The sequence below is a fragment of the Mytilus californianus genome, unplaced genomic scaffold, assembly GCF_021869535.1.
Source record: "Mytilus californianus isolate M0D057914Y unplaced genomic scaffold, xbMytCali1.0.p SCAF_1, whole genome shotgun sequence".
NCBI lineage: Eukaryota > Metazoa > Mollusca > Bivalvia > Mytilida > Mytilidae > Mytilus > Mytilus californianus.
Window position 1 is genome coordinate 129,316,217 of NW_026262581.1, and position 6,354 is coordinate 129,322,570.

A 6,354-nucleotide genomic window follows, 5' to 3' on the forward strand; every position below is an offset into this window, starting at 1 on the left:
TTTACAATTATATGATTTACTCCGTGCCTAATATTTCCTTAAATCTGTATAAATATTGATTCAATATCTTTTATTGTGTCAAACATATAAAGTGATACATTTCAATGCTTAAAATGTGTTAGCATGATCGTTTTATTTAAAATGACAGATACGTATAAAGGTCTTTACAGATTATTCCCTCCTAGAATCACTTATGATCCAAATAATAACTTTTAAAAACAAGAGAATAGCACAACGGACAACAATAAAAATCCCCGTCATGTCAAAAACTACAGTATTGGTCAAATTTGACATAGTCAACTACAAATTGGTTGCATATTTTAGAATAGACTATGGATAACTTAATATGGACTTTTAGCTTATTGACTGATTGACGATGGATGCAATATGTATTAATTACGCGAAAGGAATCCTCTACTGAAGTCAATGAATCAAAAACAGTGTAAACATAATATATCTTTTAATTCCAAAATACAACTATTAACATCAACGTCCAAAGCCAGATCATTTAATTTCACATTCAGATATATTGATGATGTTCTTTCCATTAAATAAAGGCAACAGTAGTATACCGCTGTTCGAAACTCATAAATCGATAGAGATAAAAACAAATCCGGGTTACAAACTAAAACTGAGGGAAACGCATCAAATATAAGAGGAGAACAACGACACAACGAAAACACAACATTAAAATGTAACACACACAGAAACGAACTATAATATAACAATGGCCATTTTCCTGACTTGGTACAGGACATTTTAAGAAAAAAAATGGTGGGTTGAACCTGGTTTTCTGGCATGCCAAACCTCCCGCTTTTATGGCAATGTTAAATATAACATTAAAATGACAACATTACATGACATGACTACAATACAAATAAATGGGAGAACATATAGGACAAAGAAACACACGAATAATAGCTAACAAAAGGTACTAGGTTTAGAATTTAATACGCCAGACGCGCGTCTCGTCCACACAAGACCAACCAGCAACGCTCAGATGAAAAAAGTTTGAAAGCCAAAACAAGTACAAAGCTGAAGAGCACCGAGGACCAAAACTTCCAAAAAGTTGCGCCTAACACGGCCAGGGTTTTCTGCCTGGGACAAGAACATCCTTATTATTTAGAATAATATATACTTTTGCAAACAGTAAATTTTATAAAACGACTATATAATAGATATACATGATAAAACCGAAGTGGGGACTAACTACAGAATAAAAACGGATACATTACATAAAACAACTTAACCTGGGATTAGTATAATAGCCTCAGCATTAACAATCAAAACTTTTCTGATTAGGTTCCATTAATATATCATACAGAACAAGAAATTAAAGTAACAACAGACACGGCTTCCTCGGCCTAATTTTTAGACTTATACCTCGAATTTGACATAAGCGGTCATCTCAGTACCAGAATCTATGACAAAGGAGACAATTTTAATTTTGAAATTATAAATCCCTCTCCCCCCTTAGCAGCAATATACTAACTTCACCTGCATATGGGATATACATTTCCCAACTCGTTTGGTATCCAAGAGCCTGTAGCTGCTACTCAGACTTTATAAAACGTCACCAGTGTCTGAGCAGGAAGTTGATGAACCAGGGTTATGTGAAAGAACGTCTCGTCTTCAGATTTCTAAAAAAAAAAGTTCATCGGAAGATACCAAGACCTTGTTGATAAATATTCCACATCAACTTCACAAATAATACATGATGGTCTTGAAGTATAGATTCTAGGTACTGACGCTGTTTATCATCTTACTTACGTGTCATAGTGTTCTTTTTATTTGTCTTTGTATATTTATAACCTTTACTCTTTAGTCCATTTTGGTAATACACTTTTGGCGTGGCTCGGTATTTATACATTCCGCCATTGTGTTACTGTGCTATGATTATTTTTGTATTCTTGACTTTCATTTTTGCTTATGTACTTCGTCTATAAAGTGTCTATATGCCATTTTGTTTTTCTTTGTTGAAATAATTATTTGTTTTATAATGATTAAGATTTTAACACAATTTTCTATATAAGGAAATGCCTGTACCAAGTCAGGAATATGACAGTTGTTTTTCAAAACGGAAAGTCCTTTATCAAATGGCACAATCAAAAGCTCAAACACATCAGACTAATGGAAAACTACTGTCATATTCCAGACTTGGTCAAAGCAGTCAACATGGTGTTATAATCTTAATCACTACAAAAACAAACAACTATGTCAACAAAGAAAAACAAAACGGCATATAGACACTCTATAGACAAAGCACATACGCCAAATGAAAGACAAGAATACAAACAAATTACCATAGCACAATAAAACAAAGAACCAATTCACATTTATTAAATAACAAAAAACAGACAATACGGATATCGCATCACTGAGAAAAGAACACTTATAGCAGACACAAAAAAAAAACAAATATATTCGTAGATCACAGTTCAAATCAGTATTTACACAAGGTCAGACAACAACATTCCATATAAAGGTCTATGCTCACACCCTGTAATATTCCGTCAATAAATATCATTACCTACTTTGGAAGTTAAATGAAATGTCTATGCTACTCCTTAATATAAATTTGTGTAAGAATTCTTTGGAAATAATTCATTTTATTAAATGTTCGTGATTTTAGAAAAAAAAACGATTTTTTTTGCTGTATATCTGTATATTTATCTGATTAAAAAAAAAATCATCTGTGATTTTTCTGTAACTTTTTCATAAAAGTTGGTAAAAATAATCTTTACACATAATAAAGGATGGTCTATGTACTCGTTTTCAAGCTAATGATTAAAATCAATCGAAAAATACATCTTTTCTCAATATGTCACAGTTTGACGTCGCGAAAAATAACATTTTACGTTAGCGATGTCTTTATCTTCCCCTGTAACTGTATCGTATGCCCTTAAGGAAAAGACGGTTCAAATACCCACTCTCATATGTAAAACATCACTTTACACTGGTAGGACACCCACAGATTGGAAATACGCAAATCTAGCAACCGTATTTAAAAAACGGAAAGTAAAAGCCACAAAATTATCGACTTATATCACTGACATGGATCTCCTGAAAATTGATTGATTGATTGTTTGTGTTTAACGCCAACTCGGCACTGATGGCTATATTGTGGCGGTCAGTTTTTATTGGTGGAAGAAGGCGAAGTGCCCAGAGAGAACCACAGATCTTCGTCAGGTAAACTGACAATCCTAGTCAAGTAAGATTAGAGTCGAACACAGCTGCCACGTGCGGAGTACGAATTCATAACCTCAGTTTTGACAGGCTATTGATACAGTAGATGAACTACTTATAGACCACTCGGCCACCGAAGATCCGACTCTCCTGTTAATGAATGGAGCATTTCGCTACTTAACACATTTTAAACGAGCCAAAAAAAAACCATCATACTATATCATTTCTAGTATGGCTTTCGTCAGTTTTGATCATTATAAAGGTAAACCAAACTCATTTTGCTCATACATATCTTATGATAATGGACTTTTCAAAGCTATAAACAAAGTCTTTCATTGTCGATACCATACAAACTTCACTACTATGGTATACAAAACGGAACATTGAACTGAGTCAACTTTTCCTTACCGATCGTACACGAACTGTTGTTCTGGATGGAGAGTCATCTGATATGGACTCATTCACATCAGGTGCAACTCAAGTAACTTAAGACACAATAGTTGATCTAGTCTTGTATTCAGTTTATACCAATGAGCTTCCAGATTATTTGCTATCTAGTAAACTAAGACTGGTTGCAGATGCTTGTATCGTCTACAAAAACATCAGAACTAAAAATGAATGTGACTTTCTGCAGTCTGATTTAGTCACAGTCTTTACAGTAAGACAGAAGAAAGAAAAAAAAACCGTAAAAACATGACTACATTCTTCATCAACACAAACGTGAACTTTTTCTTAGGCTAGATGATATTTTGTTGACCATTACGAACAATAGCCCCCCCCCCCCCCCCCCCCCCTTTGAATCCTGTATGGAACTCCCTTGGTAGAAATACTAATTCATGAAGAAGAAAATGTAAACAAAAAAACTTTCAGGTCACCACTTTTCGGAGTGTTCCACATCATCCTTGGCATGTCAAAATTCCGGAAATTATGCATCTTTTTAACATCTGAGTTTTGCACCGGTTTGCTCTCATCACGTGAACTTTCAATATAGAAATATATAGTCTTTTCGTGAATATATCAATCTAAAAGTTGTGTCTGTGCAGGATCAATTATTAAAGAAAAATATTTTTACAAAGTAGGTTATCCGTTAAAAGATTTGTAGTATATATTTTGAAAAGGTTGTCTCGATTTCTGTACATGTATTTGCTGCCTATTCGATCTATTCACATTCAATGTTCTCCTTGGGATAATTTGTTTAGTAACTAATTTCAAAAGAAGTGTTCATTCTTTGCTGTATATCAATCGATTCCTGTGGATTTTCCCCAGGGCTTATCGGATCTAGCTGCATGCATAAACGGATAATTGGCATATGTTCCATAGACGTATACAGCAGGAGAAAAATAAATTGAAGTTGGTAGTCCAGGAATATATTCGCATAGCAACATTTTAAACCAATTTTACACAAAGCTCATATAGCCTGCTGTACTTGTCGATTGCTACTTTAGGAGGGAAATGATAATATAACATGGAGATTTTGTTTTTATTTTATTTCAATTCAATTTTATTGTTACTATTTACCAGAACGTTTTCTTACAATTAATAACGTCCTTGCTAAAGCGGAACAAACGTTGAAAAGATAAAGTTTTGAGTGTTTACAGGGGAGATAATATTTTCTTCGCATCACATTGCGAAGCTATTAGTTTCATACGATTTTCACGCCATCCCGAAATTATTACGTAACCCATATCGGTCCTCTTTGGTTGCCTTATGATGTGGGAAAGATTCTATTGGCTAGAATGAGATATAGAATTGGAAACATGTCCCGAACAGGGGAAGATATTAATTACGGACAAAATTCAGTATGGGTATTTAAGATCCGATCTGATACCCAATTGCCTTTAATGGTTTACCTTGCTATATGTTGCGTCAAATTCATATTGATAAATAAGATGAGGGACAAAAATGAACAAGTTTCTGAGTGATCATCTTACTATATATGAATATACACCAACACTTAAAAATTATCTATTACTGCCAATGATTTTCAAGAATGTTGACAGAATACCTGTGATCCATGGTATAAAACCAAATGATATAGAAAAAGTCCAGCTCCGCCAAGAGCACATGATACATTGTATAACCCCGAATTGTGCATTATAATTGTTGTGATAATGATGTGGAATATTTAGGAGCATGTAATAACAAGTTAGTAAAATTGCTTTGTAGAAAAACATGCATGATGATCAGTATCCATAATCAAATAAATATTGCGTCAGAAATGACTGTTAAATGTCCAATAACTCTGGCACGATAAAATATAAATTGTCAAAATATAAAGCAAATCTATATTCTCCTATACCAACAACATAGTAAAGTGTGTAGTAAATTGATCAACGCATACTAGATCTAGTGCATTACATGTAGAACAATACCTATTATTAACCTGACCGTCAAAGTCCCATAACTGTGGAATGACAAATCAAATAATATCAAAATCAAAGCATATCTCAGGAATGATGCAACCAAAGAATTTGAAAATCAAAATGAAGCTTTCTTCTAATTTTTACGGTGATGTTGTTTACCGAGCCCGGAAATTTAGATACGATCCGGGTAAAGTTATCAAACCTTTAAATAAACTTATTCTAAAAGGTTACCAATTCAACATTGTAATTAGAGCTTTGAATATTGTTTTAATTGGTATAAATATTGATTTTGTTATCAGTAAATTAAAACCATACTAAATATCATTGATATACACATATGCACATTCACGGTTCTACAATCTGTCGATACCTATATTTTGGCATCACACAAGGTCATGTTTCTGCTCTAACTGTTAATGACGTCTTTAACTTAATCCATTGGATGTTGGATGTCACAGTACTGATTGATATTTTAGACTTAGATACATGATTCTTTTATTTGTTGTTATTGGCCTTGAACTAGCTGTCAGTAACTGCTAGTACTCTCAGATCTATACATATACTTTGCGTCTTTTTTGTTGTGACGGATGTATAAATTCCCTGTCACGTCCGGTCTATGTTTTTGTTATTCTGCTTTGTATCGATCTGATGAGTTAAGCCCTTTTCAACTGATTTTATAGTTTGTTCTTATGTTATACTGTTACACTACTGTCCCAGGTACTGGGAGGGTTGGCGCCTTCAAACATGTATAACCCCGCCGCATTCTCTATGTGCCTGTCCCAAGTCAGGAGTCTGTAGTTTAGTG